An 18,458-nucleotide genomic window follows, 5' to 3' on the forward strand; every position below is an offset into this window, starting at 1 on the left:
AAATGGGTTCGAGGCACTGATGTATGGAGCTTGGGTGATTATGTGTTGACATTAATTATCGGACATTACAGGAAGCAGATGGCACCGCAGATGTGGTCTCACGGGACCTACACTGATGACTAACACCATCTATAGGGAAATTCCGGCTTCACACTTGTACACCTGCACCATCTATAGGGAAATTTCAGTTTCATACTTCTACACCTGGTACACCAGAGTCGACCCACATTTTTCAGTGACAGAAGAAAGCCGTTAGATGCAATCAGGGTTTGCCTCCCAGAGAGACTTGCAGAATTCAGTTCAAATAACTTAATATTGTGGCAGTCCCCATCCTTTACATCTACGATTCTCTAATTTATGCCAAAGAAAATGTAAACAAAAATAGCCACATCATAGATTTATTATACTCAAAGCTTTCCCACACACAAAGTAGCCATACACACATGAGACTGAAGTTCCTCAACAAGTTTCAAAAACAGCTCACTTGACTCCCTTACAGAAGTTTAAAGATGTTTACGAAACTTTGCTAAGTGAATGAGAATTCTACACAGTTGATGAAGTCATGGAGAGTGGTGTTCAAGAATTGTGCTTTTAGTAACTGTACTTTTCAGTAAAATTGTACGTAACAATCACACAATTAGAATTATGCATCTCAAGTAGCGATAAGTAACTGTAAACTGTAACTGCAGGTAATTAAAATGTAAATGTATGTAATTGATATACAGTATTAATTAAATGTTTATACTGTGTGGAAACTATAAGCCGGCACATGGAATCCCGGTTGTGATCTCTAGCAGATGGCAGCAGTCGGGAGACTTAATGCTGCACTTATTTGCAAATCTTCATTGCCAACTGTGCAGTGTACTATTAGCTGATATTGACTGCATTGTCGTCTGATTTATTGCTGAGATGTGCTGTCACTGTCTGTGTTTTGTGGCATTATTTTCGTTGCGATTTTTTTTTTTTTTAAATGAGTGCTGTCGGCGGTGCTGGCACATTGTGAGTGTTACCTTCTACTCCAGTTTGGAAAAGGAAGCAAGTTATCAGGAACTTGTGGAAGCTCAAAACACAGGTTTATGTTTCCTGCACTGCTTACTTACAGTACATGTAGGTGGTGCTTGTTACCCTGTCATGCACCCCACCTCTCCCCACAGCAAACCGTATCCTCTCTCCCTACAACCCCCAATGGCAAGATGCCAATTTATAGTTCATGAACTGCGTGTGTATAAAAAAAGTATTCCAGTAGCTACAGATACATGCTAATAAGTGAACTAGTGTCTGCCATTGTACTCTAATTATTGTATTTTTATTTACTCATAAAGCTGTACCTTACACGCTGACAAGGCCAATTGTATCAAAATGTACTGAGCGGCTGGCTGATAATAAACATTCTAAACATACACTCAGTTGTAGGTAAAGATGCAGGCAAATTTGGTTCATTTGTAGGTTACTGGAAAAATACAGTCAGTCTATAAATGCAGATCACTTACAAAACAGTCATGTGAACCATTCTAGAATACTGTTCGAATGTGTGGAGCCCATGTCAAAGAGAACAGAACATATTGAACGTACACAAAGAAGGGCACTATGAATAGTTACAGATTTGTTTGGCTTCAGAAGAGCATCACTGAAATGCTGAAAATGTTGAACTAGGAGATGCTTGGTGATATGCATCAACTGTCTTGTGGAATCCTACTTTCTATGTTTCGACAACCTGTATTAATTGTGGAGTCTAGGCATATACTGCAGCCCTGTATGTATCGCTCCTATATGGACAATGACGACTGATTAAACCAATTACAGCACCCCTACTAAATATTACAAAATTCTTGGGCCTGGATAGTTCGTTCGGTTGCCATGGAAAGAAAGATTACCGGTTTGATTCCCGATCCTGCACACATTTTTAATTCGCTAGGACGCTTCACTCCATTGCACACACCGTTGCTCAGTTACAAGTTTGTACTCTAAAATTATTTACTTACTTTTAAGCTCAATTTCTGCGGTCACTTAAAACCTAGTTTAAAAGCGCACATCTTTCTTGTTCATATTTTAGAATTTTATTTTATCAATATGTAAAATCTGGCATCTTAAACCGGCAAAACCTCCCATTTCATAATTTACATTGTACTGCACTAAGGCCCCAACTCTTCGAATAGCCCGCGTCTCACATTCAATTGAATACGAGATCTTGCAGGTTAGCCAAGATAGAAACGCAGCACTATGCAGAGCAATAAAAACCGAAAACAGCATTTACCATCAGATCTCTTCTGCGTAAGGCTCCCTAATGATTTAAACATTTTGTTGGAACCAAACAGCATTTAAATCAGTCATTACACAGGTGAAGTTGCAATTCAAAATATCAGCAATACTGCAACGACAGGAAAATGCGAATCGTTGGTATCTAAGGAGGTAGTTCCACAGTACTTAACATCTGTGACTAATTCATAAACACAAAGTGAGAGCCCTATGGTTGAGGAGGGAAAAATGTAATGTTTATGTTCGCGGTTCAGTGACATATTGTGTGATACAGTCTTGTAAGTATTGTGGTATGCGACGTGTGTCGTTTAGAATGGTAAATTGCTTGTTTAATTCAGGTCTTGTCTTATTCGTAAGGGTGTCCAAATCAGAATTTGACAATTTGAAGCACAAACAAGTGACACCCTCTGATCATTAAACTAACCAGAATTTAAGTTGCTTAAGGTGTATCATCATTCTTGCATGGAAAATCTGTACCAGATGATTCCGATATGCGCATTACAGAGCATATTGCGCGCGTAGCATGTTGTTAACATCTTGTAACTTTCGACTCTAGTCTCCTACGTCAATCAGTGTATATACTCAATGTTTGTTTCATTTGTATTGCGTAAAATATCATTGCGACATCTTCCTGCGAATATTTGGGAACTCATTTCCGTAATATATGTTTGCTGGTCCTTTTCTGATCTAAGCGTTTGACGTTTTGTTTTGTAAACAACTAAAAACTGTTTACCGCACTGACGGGTAATAGAGAAACATTGAGTGAGCATACTACCGAACAGGATAGATTGCAAGCACTAATGAACTCTTTACATATAGAGATATCTGGACTTGAGATAATCTTGAAATGGATGCTATTGGTTTCATTAGTGTAAGTCATTTGGGGTAGTACATTGGATCCACTCATTTCGGGCACAAATTACTTTTAGTTCGTTTATTGCTTAGCTCGGTTATTGTGCTGTGTGTATGCCAATATAACTCAGAACCTTCAAGATGGGGAACAAGTCAAGAGGTGGGTCCTATATCAACAAAATGAAGTAACTGTTAGAAACTGCGTTTATAATCGTAATTGGCCAGATAAAAAACTATTTCTCCTTAAGTTTTAGTAAAATTTAGGTGCATCTCACTAGTTGGGCTGACCGTAAAACTGAGGTGCTCTGTTTGTTGAGACCTGACTGATTTATTTGGTATCTATAGCCTACCTTCCGACTGAGCTGTCTCTTGGGAAATTGGACACATGCTTTGATCCGCTACTTTAACCTGTGAGTTCATGAGTGATGTAAATTTTACAAAACTTCTCTCCAACCAGGATTTGAGGTTCTGGTAGTGTCACTCGATGAGCCACAAGGTCTTGCAATCTTCTTGAATTTTGTTCTTTCTTTGCTGTCCTTCCTTCCTGACATATTCTGTTTCCCGCAACCAATAATCATCTGCTTCACTAGTTCCTGCTTCTTTCGTTTGCTTCATCCTTGAAATGTGTAGCCCCATAGTGTAGAACCATTCATGATAAAGTAACAGAGCCCACTGCCTGTGTGGCCAATCATGTTTGTGTTTGTGAAAATGCCTTTTCACCTATCAAAACCAATATACCATTGTGATGTGTTCCTTTGTGCTGCAATACTTGTAAATCATTTGATCTGCAGTCATACGACTTGTGTAATAAGCGACAAGCCATGGTGCAGTTCCATAACCTAGCCTACATTTGTAAGGAGGATTGTGTTCCAGTGTTGCCAGCCATAATTCTGTGTGCATTGGGATTTCTCCATATCGTAGAACCAAGTACCTGACCTGGCCATTTTACACAAACGCTAGTGAATCACTTTCTGCTTTGGAAATAGCTTGAATATTAAAACTGGCAACTCTGTTTCTGTTTATATGTTTGTCACAACGTGTATGTAGTTTTAAATTAATAGGCTACATTTATGTAGTCTATGGGATTGAATAGCATCCTTGCCATTTGTCATGGCCAACAAGAGCAATGATAGTAGTACAAGATTTTGGGTCTAGTCTACAATAGGTGTATGAGGCAGTGTTATACTCTTTCAAGTGTGATGTCTGAAGTGTTTACCATTGTTTTGTTTATATATTTCAGTTGTGTTCTTTAACATTATGTTGTTTATTTACTGTGGGTGGTGGCTTGGAGTGCGTTGTGTACTTAACCTGTGTATGTTAATTGGAGATGGCGGCTATGTTGATGATTGTGATATTGTCATTCGGCTTTGCACATATTTAAATGGTAATTGTGGTGACTGACTGATCTCTAGCAAAGTCACAGATTTAGGGTAGAGTGGAAGGTATTTGGGAACTACCAAAATATTTGATACTACTAGTCAGTTTTGACCCATGATGTCATCATGATGGTGGACATCACCATGTTGCCCTTGCACAAAACGATGACCATGATATCACATTAAAGGTGCAAACAGACAAAACTAGTCCAAGATACATGTAATTGTAAAACAAATGTAAAACCAATGGGACAACTGCAATAATTGGATTTTGGGTGGTGGCTGACAAAGTATGACATTTCTTATATCAAAGACATTTCAAACAAATACTTATTTAAAAGTCTATTCTCAAAAATTCAAAAACCTTAACAAACACAAATATAGAAAGTGAAATCTGTGATACTAAAACACAAATGAGTCTGCAAAAAGTTGGTATTGGAAATTTCATGTGGCCTACATAGCTGAAATGAAATCTACAATACCAATAGGCCAAAGCTCTATATGTAGGTTTATTGAAAACATAGCCTAACCAAAATAGCTTGCACAGTTCCCATGATACCCATCAATCTCAATCATTGTTACTGGCGACTGATAACTCCACTCAAAAATTCATAAAAAATTACATTACCATCAACTTTGATATACTAGTAACGAACAAGTATGACACAAACACGGGGGGGGGGGGGGGGGGGGGGATATTATGTCAGTCATTTCTCTCAAACTGGGAACCTCTCCAAATGGATCTCCAAACATGGTCGTGCTGATTACACCAAATAACTTGCCACTCTCCAGTGATACAGTAACTTCCATTATTTTTGTAACTTTAGCACAGACATGGCATTCCACATGTGCAGAATCAAGCCATACATTTGCAAAAGGTAAATAGTTGTCACCATATCATCACCCATTATGACATACAAGAAACTGCTGGTAAACTTCATAGTCATATCAAATAATTAATAAGAATCGAAAAACATGTTTAAATCTTCAACCATGAGCATAAAATAGAAATAATAATTCTAAAGCCAGAAGCAAGTCTGTAGCTGACATTAAAATTACTAACAAATCACCATGCATACAATTCCTAAACGAGTTTCAGCAGATAGGTCTCAACCACTCCAATGAATCTCTAAAATCACTAATAAACAATTTTGAAACACCAATGTTCAACACTAAGGTGTGCCACCACTTAGTCCATAAGGACAGAAGGAATACCCCTGTGAAGACTATGTCCCGCCAGCCAACAAACACCTTTGTCTTCATCTACCAAATGCAAAGGCTCAAAGAAACCTAACAAAGGCAACAGTCTTTTCTTTGCTGACTCGAAGACCCTCTCCCACGGTGTCATTGCATGATACTCTTACCTGGCCGAACTCCATCTCGCTGGTGCGCCCTGCCAACCATTTCTCTGCCCTGGAATGTGCTGGCTGACCTGAGGAGAATGCCAACACCTCTGTAGATCTTATGGAGCAGATCCTCCAGCCTCTGCACTCTGTAGTAGTGAATCTTTGGAGGCTGGCACTCAGTAGCCGCTGAGGTGACAACCCTTCATTTATTTCTCTCCTCCCCTTTCCCCCATCATGACTCTCCTCCAATGGAATTCTCATGATGTTAAATCCAATAAGGACGAATTAAGGCTGTTCTGGGAATCACAGTACCCACTTGTTTTCTGCCTTCAGGAAACAAAATTGCATCCTTGTGACTGCTTTGATATCTTGCAGTTCTTTTTTGGTGAACGCTGACCTTTCCCACTGAGGACGGCGTTCCAACCCATGGAAGAGTCGTGCTGCTCACCCAGGATGACATTTGTGGTCAAACAATCTCACTGAACACCTGGCTGGAAGCTGTTGCAATCTGCATTTTCCTTCCCCACTTCATCTTTTCTCTTTGTACCGTCTACATCCCTCCATCATTCGGTGTCACCAGGGCAGACTTCGTCCAGCTTATTGGACAACTCCCCCTCTCCGTGACTTTAATGCACACTATCCCATTTTGGCTCTTAGCTAACTTGCCCAAGAGGTGCCCTCTTGGCTGACATTCTCAGTCAGCTCAACCTCATCTGCCTTAACACTGGAACACCCATGTTCCTTCTAGACTCTACACACACCTATTCCCATTTAGAGCACTTGTTCTACACTGCCCAGCTTGCCCTTTGTCTCGAGTGGTCCGTTCTCTCAGACATGTACTTGAGAGATCATTTCCCATGTGCTGCCCATTTGCTGATTCCTACTTCACTTACATGTAAACCAAATTGGCAGCTTTCAAAGGCCAACTGGAGGCTTTACTGCTCCCTGGCATCCTTTGATGAACAACATTTCCCCAGTTGTGATGACCAGGTAGAATATCTTACAGATATTATCCTGCAGAACATTCCATCTTCGCATTTCACCTTTACCCCATGCCAAGTCCTGGTCCCATGGTGGTCAGAGGTGTGGTGTGACGCAGTTTGCGCACAGAGATGAGCTTTCCACATTTTTCACCATCATCCTACATTGGAGAACTGCATTCCTTATAAATAGTTTGTGTGCAGTGTTGTCACATTCTTCAGGGTAGCAAAAAAGCTACCTGGATTTCATTTATTAGTTCTTTTAACGGTTCCACTCCCTTTTCCTTCATTTGGGCCAACCTCCGATAACTGTCTTGACCAAGGTCCATTGCCCAGTTTCCACCCTGACCATAGCAGATGATGTCATTGTGGGCACCATTGCTATCTCCAATGTTTTGGGCCACTATTTTGCAGAGATTTTGATCTCCACTCACTATCACCCTGTCATGATATCATTTCCTCTCAGAATCGGGCATGCTAAAATGCCACCTTTACTATGCGGAGCTAGATCATGCTCCCACTTCATCCGGATCTTCTGTCCCAGGGCTGGATGATGTTCACATTCTCAGATGTTGTAGCACCTTTCTCTTATGAGCAAGCACTTTCTCCTTCATACGTACAATCGCATTTGGGCAGGTGACACGTTTCCCAGCCACTGATGTGAAGACTTTGTCACACCCGTACCTAAGCCTGGCAAGGACAAACACCTTCCTTCCAGCTACGGCCCATTTCACTCACCAGCTGAGTTCACAGGGTGATGGAATATATGACTTATGGCCAGCAGGTATGGTGCTCGAGTCCCGTAATCTACTTACGCCTGCAGAATGAGGATTTCATGCACAGTGTTCTACAGTTGGTCGTCTCATCACTTTGTCAATGCATGTCATGAACCTTTTTTCTGCAGAAATATGAGACTGTGGTTTTGTTTTTTGATTTGGAGGAAACCTACAACACCTGCTGGAGAGGACTGGTATCCTGTGTACTCTATACACCTGGGGCTCCTTAGTCCGCCCGCCACTTTTCCTTCAGGGATTTTTAAAAGACAGAGTTTTCAAGGTAAATTTGGATTCGTCTTTGTTGGACACTTTTATCTGGGATATTAGGGTACCTTGATGCTCCATGCAGAGAAGGGAAAGCAGAAAGGTGGAAGGAGTATATAGAGGGTGTATACAAGGGCGATGTACTTGAGGACAATATTATGCAAATGGAAGAGGAGGTAGATGAAGATGAAATGGGAGATATGATACTGCGTGAAGAGTTTGACAGAGCACTGAAAGACCTAAGTCGAAACAAGGCCCCGGGAGTAGACAACATTCCATTAGAACTACTGACAGCCTTGGGAGAGCCAGGCCTAACAAAACTCTATCACCTGGTGAGCAAGACATGTGAGACAGGCGAAATACCCTCAGACATCAAGAAGAATATAGTAATTCCAATCCCAAAGAAAGCAGGTGTTGACAGAGGTGAAAATTACCGAACTATCAGTTTAATAAGTCACAGCTGCAAAATACTAACGCAAATTCTTTACAGACGAATGGAAAAACTGGTAAAAGCCGACCTCGGGGAAGATAAGTTTGGATTCCGTAGAAATGTTGGAACACGTGAGGCAATACTGACCCTACGACTTATCTTAGAAGAAAGATTAAGGAAAGGCAAACCTACGTTTCTAGCATTTGTAGACTTAGAGAAAGCTTTTGACAATATTGACTGGAATACTCTCTCTCAAACTCTGAAGGTGGCAGGGGTAAAATACAGGGAGTGAAAGGCTATCTACAATTTATACAGAAAGCAGATGGCAGTTATAAGAGTCGAGGGTTATGAAAGGGAAGCAGTGGTTGGTAAGGGAGTGAGACAGGGTTGTAGCCTATCCCCGATGTTATTCAATCTGTATATTGAGCAAGCAGTAAAGGAAACAAAAGAAAAGTTCGGAGTAGGTATTAAAATCCATGGAGAAGAAATAAAAACTTTGAGGTTTGCCTGTGACATTGTAATTCTGTCAGAGACAGCAAAGGACTTGGAAGAGCAGTTGAACAGAATGGACAGTGTCTTGAAAGGGGGGTATAAGATGAACATCAACAAAAGCAAAACGAGGATAGTGGAATGTAGTCGAATTAAGTCGGGGTGACGCTGAGGGAATTAGATTAGGAAATGAGACGCTTAAAGTAGTAAAGGAGTTTTGCTATTTGGGGAGCAAAATAACTGATTATGGTCAAAGTAGAGAGGATATAAAATGTTGACTGGCAATGTCAAGGAAAGCGTTTCTGAAGAAGAAAAATTTGTTAACATCGAGTATAGATTTAAATGTCAGGAAGTCGTTTCTGAAAGTATTTGTATGGAGTGTAGCCATGTATGGAAGTGAAACGTGGACGATAAATAGTTTAGACAAGAAGAGAATAGAAGCTTTCGAAATGTGGTGCTACAGAAGAATGCTGAAGATTAGATGGGTAGGTCATATAACTAATGAGGAGGTATTGAATAGAATTGAGGAGAAGAGGAGTTTGTGACACAACTTGACTAGAAGAAGGGATCGGTTGGCATGACATGTTCTGAGACATCGAGGGATCACCAATATAGTATTGGAGGGCAGCGTGGAGGGTAAAAATCGTAGAGATGGAGCAGATTCAGAAGGATGTAGGCTGCAGTAGGTACTGGGAGAAGAAGAAGCTTGCACAGGATAGAGTAGCATGGAGAGCTGCATCAAACCAGTCTCAGGACTGAAGTCCACAACAACAACATAATGCTCCATTGTAAGTGTCGTTCTCTTTGCCGTAGCGTGTAACCCTGTTATGGCCTGTCTCCTGCTAGGCCTCTCTGGCTCCCATAAGGCATCTGTGGCTCACTTTTCGTCAACGACTTTGCAATCTGTTGCAGTTCTTCATGGGCTTGTCTCCTTGAGTGGTGTCTTCAGCGATGTCTCAATTGTCTTTAATCGTGGAGCATTATTGGTGGAATGTCCCCTTCTTTTGTCCCTTTGTACTAAGGATAGCCTTTGAGATTCCCTGTCTTTAATATTAGCAGATACTTCATGGATGGTTGAACTGGTCCTCAGTTTCCTTCATGAAAGTGGTTTTTATTTTCATTTATAATCTTTTACTTTCCTCCTGAAGCAGGGGCAGGGTAGTTGTGGTGTGGCCGCTCTTCAAGTTTTCTGGATCTTGGACCCATAAGCGCCCATGTCATAAACTTAGAAAACCAATACTTGAAAGAAATGAAAAGCAACTATGCACTAAGCCCGACCCTCAGTCAGAGGGTTCAAACTATAAAGGAAGGAATCTATCTAAAACCACACACACTAAAGGCATAAAAGGCAGGTAAAATCTAAAACCTGGAAAAACAGAGGGATAAAAGAGCGAACTTTGTATGGGGGTGTGGTCATGGGTCCCTCTGACTGGATGCACCCACTTTAAGGGGACGCCTCTATCTTTGGCACGTAATTTTTGAATCATGGGATGATGATCCTGCCATTTAGTACTACAACCATCCTCACTCAATCAGTCAATAGTGGAGCATTGACAATGGCTTTCGCTTTTCCATTGACAAAACCGTGTGTATAATTTTCTGTTGACGTGGTGAGTTATTCCACCATCTATGCATCTTGGGGCTTTTGCTCTTCCGTTTACTGAAATTACAGAATTCCTGGGGCTCAATCTTGATAGGAAACTTTCTTGGTTCTCCCACGTGCCTTGCCTGGCTGCACACTGTACTTGATCCCTCAATGTCCTCTGTGCCCTAAGCAGTACTTCCTAGGTAATGGATTGGACCGCCCTCCTTTGTTTATACTGATCCTTGTTTGTTTGAAGCTAGACTATGGGTGTTTTGTTTGTTTATCTGAACGTCCAACCACCTTACACCATCTTAACGTAATCCCCCATTGTGGAATACGTTTGCCCAGTGACGCCTTTTACACTAGCCCAGTTGAGAGTATCTGTGCAGAAACTGCTGAACTCTACCACTGTCCTACCAGTGTGATGTCCTCCTCAGTGGATATGAATGCCATTTCTCTTCCATGCCTGGCCATCAAGCCTTGCCCCTTTTTCAATGACACTCTTGACTGCCGGCATGGGGCCCGCACTTCTTCTCTGTTACCTCTCGGAGTTTGCTTTCGGCTACTGCTCCGGCAGCTTAATTTTGTGCTGTCTGCCATGTTCCTGATGGGTGTGAAACTTGCACCGCATTGACTTTGTGCAGCAGCCCATGTTCATCTTGGATTTCATAGGCTTTCCAAGGACACTACTCCAGATTCGATCTATTGCTGTGTTTCTCGACCTTAGCACGCAACTTAGTGGTAGCTCCTTCGTGTCTGCTGATAACTCTAATACCAACTGTTGACCGTGCCTTCTTCATTGGCACTGACCATTTTCAGTATGTACTTCCAGAACACTGCTAGATTTTTACAGCAGAGCTCTTTATCCTCTATGAAACCACCCAGTACATGCAGTAACGTGACTTTTTAACTGTGGCATATGCTCCAATTTTCTCAGTGTCCTTCAGAGCATCAGTATGCTGTATACGGTCCATCCCTTAGTGCATCAGGTCCAAGGAACCTTCCACTTGCTCGCTGTTGAGAGAGTCATCATGATGTTCGTGTGGGTTCCTCGTCATGTTGGTCTGATGGGAAACGAACCTGCTGTCACTGCTGTCAGCTGTCAAACTGTCAAGGATGCAGTCCTCCTGCCTTGGCACGCTAGTACTTCTCCATTCCTTTCAATGATATCCGTGTTGCCATCTGTCACCAGGTGGTGTCACTTTGGCATCACACAGGTATTTCCATCATGGGAACAAGCTCTGGGAAATTAAAACACTCCCAGCTGCTTGGCTAACCTCTGCTTGGCCCTCTTGCTGCGATGAGATAATTTTATGTAGGTTGTGTATTGGGCACTCTCTTTTTAGTCACAGCTATTGGTTAAGTGGTGATCCCTCACCACTTGTGCTCATTGTCATCAACCTTTGACGTTTCACCATTTCCTGACCCAATGCTTTTATTTTAACTGCTTATATGTCAGTTTATGTTTTCCATCTTAGTTTTTGGCTGTTTTAGCTAATGGTACATGGGCTATCAATGGGGGTTTACTTTTTCTCCATTGTAGGAATATGGCGTAAAACATTTAATCTTTGGTTAGAGACCTCTGCTTCTCTACAGCATATTTTGTTGATCTTTACCTTTGGTTTTAGCTGTCTTTCCTTCCATTGGTTGGGCTTAGTGTATAGTTGCTTTTAATTTCTTTCACATATTGGTTTTCTAAGTTTATGACATGGGCGCTTATGACCTCAATTGTTTTTGCTGCCCCCCCCCCCCCTACCCCCCCCAAAAAAAAAAAAAAAAAATGGATGAATAATCATTCATGAACAGTGCATTGGTGAGATGTTTTAATTCTGCGTCAAACAACTCTGGTTCACAAATTTTCTTTGCTCTACCACCAATGTTTTTATGATGCCTTCGCTTTTGTTGTGTGTGGTCATCAGATCCTGGTGTAAGTACCTGTCTGTGTACGTGGGTTTTCGATAAACTGTGTAGTGTAAGCTACCATCTGGTTTCTTGAAAACTAGCACATCAAGAAAATTCAGTCTTCTGCCTACCTCCTCCTCTGTGCTAAACTGAATCTTCAGATTAATCCCATTGAGATGCTTGTGCAAATGAGCTAGTTCCTCTCTGCCATACCTCCACACAATAAATGTAGCATCCATGTACCGGAACCAAATATTCGGTTTCTTGTTTCCAGTTTCAGTGCTTGCTTTTTGAATTTTTCCGTAAAGAAATTTGCTATTACTTTGCTTACGAGGCTCCCCATAGCCCATTGAAATGTGTGGTTTGAGGCAATATTCAAACAGTTCTGCAATATTGGGAGGAAAAATCTTGCAACCCTTCATTGAGTGGAATGATAGTAAATAGCAATACCACATCAAAGCCCTCAGGGGCTGAGCATTGATGTGCTGGGTATGGGCTTGGTGACCGCAGAGTTCCTGAGCTGGAGACTGGTAAGTGCCACCCAGCCCCCATCACCGTAAGCTCTGGGCATGCTTCAATGACCACTGCGCAGTGTGGCGGTGGAATGTTTTGTGTCTCAGGGAATGGGGATCTTGGCTTGACTGCCTGGATTGTGAGGACGGGATAAACCTCTATAAAAAAAAAACCTCAGTCTCAAGGTGTGCTGCGCGCTTTTGGGATGCCTGCCTGTTGAGGTGGAACAGCTGTTAGTGGGCAACCTCTGGGAAACCTGCCACACGTCAGTTGTATAAGGCTTACTGAGGCATGTGGGGCTCTGTCTCAGTGACCCTTATTTCCCAAGCTGCTCGTGGGACTGAGGTGGAAGCCTCGAAATCATCATCTTCTCCTCCCAGCAAGAAGGGTGTACCATCTGGGAGTATTCACACCCATCCATCCAAAAGAATGAGAGAGGCTGGTCGTCCTGATAATAAGAATATTTTGGACTGCAGTAACATGGCTCATCGAGTCATGAATAAAAATGTATTTCTGGTGATAAAAGAGGATGGAGGGGACATTTGAAAGTGTCCTCCTTTTATGTCCATAAGGGTTTAAAAGGCCTTGCTGGAACATTAAAATCTATAAAACGATTGCGTAGTGGCTTATTGTTGGTTGAAACTAACGGGTCAAAGCAGGTAGACGTTCTTAAGAAACTGGGTGACTATGATATCATTGTTGATACACACACCTCTCTGAGCTCCAGTAAGGGCATTATCACATGCCGGATAACATGGACATGGACATAGAACTCAAGCAAGAATGGGCATCCCAGGGAATAGTCGATGTGGAGCAACTAACGCACAAGAATAATGGAGCAACTGTAAAGACTGCCACTTTTTTGTCACATTCAATTCTGCGTCACTGCCTGAACATCTTATGGTGGGGTTCCTTGGACCCAGTGATCGGTCTTACATTCCAAACCCTACGTGGTGCTATAAATGCCAGCATTTTGACCCTACAATCATAAGTTGTGGAGGTGAAGCAATCTGTGGGAACTGCTGAAAAGCCACTCATGACACTGGGGCTGACTGCTCAACTCCGGCGAACTGCATCAATTACTCTGATGACCAGCTAGTCTGGAGCTGAGACTGCCCTGTTTTTGCTGAAGAACGCAAAATACAGTGGATAAAAGTGATCAAGCAGATCCACTATGCTGAAGCCAAGAAAGAATATAAGGTGACAAAACGCCTTGTCTTTGCCACCTCTATTCTTCCATGGTGCAGAAACCTATTCCCAAGGCTGATGCCCCCAGTGGGTCTGGGGATTAGAATAGGACCGAGGTATTTCTGCCTGTCATAAGAGGTGATTAAAAGGAGTCTCACACTTTTCGGCCCTACGAGTTTAGTTCCCATTGTATGGTTTGACCTGCCACTTTCAAAATTCTACAGAAGTACGGGCCATAAGGGGAAGGATGCCTTATGTGGTGCACGAGTTATCCATAGTGCCCTTAGATTCGATCTCCTGAATCTCTTGACATGACTTTGCATCTCCACCTGCGATTCAACATTTTGGGCGAGGACACTTTCCAGGGTATGTCATCTTCTTCCATTGTCCTCTGTCACCCCCATGACAATATTGGATTTCTCTGCGCCCTATATCCAGCATGGCAGTCAGTCCATTGTGGTGGGGCCATCACGTACCCATTTGGTGGTAGCCCCATAACAACACAGGGATTGCACTGCTGATGCCTGAGCTGTAAACTCACCTCGTATGCCAGGGAGTAGATGCCTGTCTTCCTGGGGCATCAGGACTCCCAGCAATGGCCATCATGCCAGTTGACCTTTGCTGTAGCTGGGTGGCACCTGTGAGGAGAGCGCCTGATCGGAGTGGGTGGCCTCAGGATGGATGACCTGCAATGAAGTGGACTAAGTCATCTCTTGCTGGTGACCGTACAACACCAGCAGTCTCTAAGAAGGGCAAGATCGAATACAATGCTGACAGGTATGGCCCTAAATCGTTTCCCTCCCTCGCTACACTATAGGAGGAACGTAGGGCTACAGAATGGTGAGAGCCACATTCGCCTATGATTTTAGTCTGCAGCAGAACTGGTAGGAACATCGCGATTTCCTCTTGCAGTCTGACAACAATCTCCACGCCCATTTAGAATGGTGTGGTGTTCATTTCATCCGGTGCATTTACAGGGGACTCAAAAGACAACAGGGTTGCAACCGGTGCCTTCATCTTGGTCTTTGAGGGTGATTCATTGCCTGAAAAGGTCAAGGTGATGGTTTACTGCTGTGATGTTAAACCATATGTCCCTCCCCCTATGCGGTGCTTTAAGTGTTGGGAGTTCGGTCACATGTCTTCCTGCTGCACTTCCAGTGTCACATGTCGAGACTGCGGATGTCCACTGCACCCAGATACTCCATGTGGGCCTCCTCCCACTTGCTTCAACTGTGGAAAGCACCACTCCCCCTGCTCGCCAGACTGCCCAGTATTCCAAAAGGAGTGGAAAATCATGGAGTACAAGAGCCTGGACTGGTTGACTTACCAAGAGGCTAAATGTAAATTTGAAAGATTATACCCCATTCGGTTGACGTCGACCTATGCTGCAGCTACGTCACCATCACCATCCCAAGTGCCAGTGGTTCCTTACTCTGTGCCATAAACAGTGGGCCCTCCGGGCCACTAGAATACATCTTCCCCCATGGCGGGCATCTTCCTCCGTTGCTCCCAAAGCACCTACTTCGAGAGCAAGGACCCCTCAAATGCAGGGGACATCAACCCCCCCCTCCTGCCAGAGAAGCAACAGCCTCCTCCTGCTTCTCTTGTGCAGAAGGGGTCCCATGGGGCCCTCTTTCCCAAGGTCTTCACTAATGCCACGGCGGACATTTGTCAGTGGCTCATGGAGCCAAAAGCTGCTGGACGAAGAGCTTCATGGCCTACCTCTGTGCCTGAAGCTGCTTTGGAGATATCTTTCCAGCAAACCCCTAAAGAGAAGTGAGAGAGCAAGCAAACTAAGAAGTCTGCTAAGAAACAGGACCACCACCACTCCCTATCAATTCTGCATCTGAGGATGTGGTGGAGATTTTAGTGTCCCCTCTGGGCCTGGATCTCACTGATTCCTCATCCACCATAGAAATGGCTACAAATACTCAATTTGTGGCAGCAGGTAACCGTGAGGCATAATGTGCATGCTTGTGCGCTTCATGCCTTTCCAGCGTGAAGATAACGTCATCCTCCAGTTGAATTGTGGCGGTTTTTTCTACCACCTGGCTGAGCTACGGCAACTCTTAAGCTTTACACCTGCTTGCTGCATTGCCGTTTGGGAAATGTGGTTCCCAGCAATGCGGACCCCTGTCCTCCTCGGCTATAGAGGATGTTACAAGAACCGTAGTGACTATAATAGAGTGTCTATGTCCTGAACTCAGTATGCAGTGAACCTATGCCGCTTCAAACCCCTCTTTAAAGCTGTGACTGTCAGGATAAGGACGACACAGGAAATAACTGTCTGCAACGTATATCTTCCTCCAGATGGTGCAGTACCCCTGAATGGATTGGCTGCACTGATTCATTAACTCCCTAAACCTTTCTTACTTGGGGGGGGGGGGGGGGCACTGTGCTAACTGGCCGAGACAGAGATGTCGAAAATTTACTGTCACAACTTGACCTCTGGCTCTTAAATACAAGTGCCCCCACACATTTCAGTGTGGCACATGGCACATATTTAGTCATTGATTTCTCAGTTTGCAGTCCTGGCCTTCTCCCATCTATCCACTGGAGAGCACATGATGACTGTGTGGTAGTGACCACATTCCCATCTTCCTGTCACTGCCGCAGTGTCAGGCCCACTGACGCCTGCCCAGATGGGCTTTAAACAAGGCAGACTAGGAAGCCTTCGCCTCTGCTGTCACCATTGGATCTCCCCCACATGGTAACATCAATGTGGTGGTTGAGCAGGTAACTACAACGATCGTTTCTGTTGCGGAAAACATGATCCCTTAACTCTTCAGGGTGTCCCCGGCGAAAGACAGTCCCTTGAGGGTCGCCGGAAGCCACTGGGGCAGTGAAGTAGCGTCAGCGAGCTCTATAGCAGCATCATTGCCTGTAACACCTCATAGCCTTGAAATGGCTCTGTGTCTGTGTTCGCCAGCTTATCAAACGATGGAAACAGGAGTGTTGGGAGAGATACGTCTCAATCATTGGGTGCCAAGTCTGGGTGAAGATCAAATGAGTTTTTGGGTACCAGACCCCAGCAGGTGTTCCCGGAGGTAACATGAATGGCAAGTTATCTACTGACGCAAATGCAATTGCCGAGCACTTTGCTGAGCTCTACGATCGCACCTCTGCATCGGAGGATTACCTCCCAGCCTTTCCCACTCTCAAACAGTGGATGGAAGGGAAAGTCCTCTCGTTCACTATACTCAACAGTGAACCCTATAACGCCCCTTTCACGGAGTGGGTCCTCCTCAGTGTCCTTGCACATTGCCCTGACACAGCTCTTGGGCCAGATCGGAACCACAGTCAGATGATTAAACATCTCTCGTCTGACTACAAGCGACATCTCCTTGTGATCTTCAACCGGATCTGGTGCAATGGCATCTTTTCATCGCACTGGCGGGAGAGCACCATCATGCCAGTGCTCAAACCCGGCAAAAACCCGCTTGATGTAGATAGCTATCGGCCCATCAGCCTCACCAACGTTCTTTGTAAGCTGCTGGAATGTACCGTGTGTCAGCGGTTGGGTTGGGTCCTGGAGTCATATGGCCTACTGGCTCTGTGCCAGGATGGTTTCCGCCTGGGTCGCTCAACCACTGATAATCTTGTGTCCCTCGAGTCTGCCATCCGAACAACCTTTTCCACATGTCAACACCTTGTTGCTGTCTTTTTTGATTTGCGAAAAGCATACGACACCACCTGGTGACATCATATCCTTGCCACATTATATGAGTGGAGTCTCCGAGGCCCACTCCCAATTTTTATCCAGAATTTCCTGTCGCTTCGTACTTTCCGCGTTGAAGTTGGTGCCTTCCATAGTTCCTCCCATGTCCAGGAGAATGGGGTCTTGCAGAGCTCTGTATTGAGTGTATCTCTATTTTTAGTGGCCATTAATGGTCTAGCAGCAGCCATAGGGACGTCCGTCTCACGCTCTGTGTATGCAAACGACTTCTGCATTTTGTACTGCTCCACCAGTACTGGTGTTGCTGAGCGGCACTTACAGGGAGCCATCCACAAGGTGCAGTCATGAGCTCTAGCCCACGACTTCCAGTTTTCGGCTGCAAAGTCATGTGTCATGCACTTCTGTCGGCATCGTACCATTCATCAACCAGAACTTTGCCTTACTGGCCATCCCCTCACTGTAGTAGAGACATATCAATTTTTAGGACTGGTTTTCAACGCCCGGTTGACTTGGCTTCCTCACCTTCGTCAGCTTAAGTGGGAGTGCTGGCAGCACCTCAATGCCCTCCGCTGCCTGAGCACCACCAACTGGGGTGCAGATCCCTCTACACTGCTGCAGCTCTACAGAGCCCTTGTTGAATCCCACCTTGACCATGGGAGTCTGGTTTATGGTTAAGTGGCGCCCTCAGCATTGCGTTTACTCGACCCAGTGCACCACTGTGGCGTTCGACTAGCGACAGGTGCTTTTAGGACGAGTCTGGTGACTAGCGTCCTGGTGGTGGCTGGAGTACCTCCATTGCATGTCGGGCATGTGTAACTGCTTGCC

General features: G+C 44.1%; 1 protein-coding gene across 1 annotated transcript in view; it reads left to right on the top strand.

The window, feature by feature from the left end:
- Nucleotides 1-2,412: 2,412 nt before the first annotated feature.
- Nucleotides 2,413-18,458, top strand: part of LOC126455530 (transcriptional adapter 3-B) — a 47,830-nt gene continuing 31,784 nt past the window's right edge. Inside the window, exon 1 of the mRNA XM_050091281.1 lies at nucleotides 2,413-2,534. The gene's annotated coding sequence lies outside the window, so the exon portion shown is untranslated. The remainder of the gene's footprint in view (nucleotides 2,535-18,458) is intronic.

Source organism: Schistocerca serialis, chromosome 2, assembly GCF_023864345.2.
Source record: "Schistocerca serialis cubense isolate TAMUIC-IGC-003099 chromosome 2, iqSchSeri2.2, whole genome shotgun sequence".
Taxonomy (NCBI): domain Eukaryota; kingdom Metazoa; phylum Arthropoda; class Insecta; order Orthoptera; family Acrididae; genus Schistocerca; species Schistocerca serialis.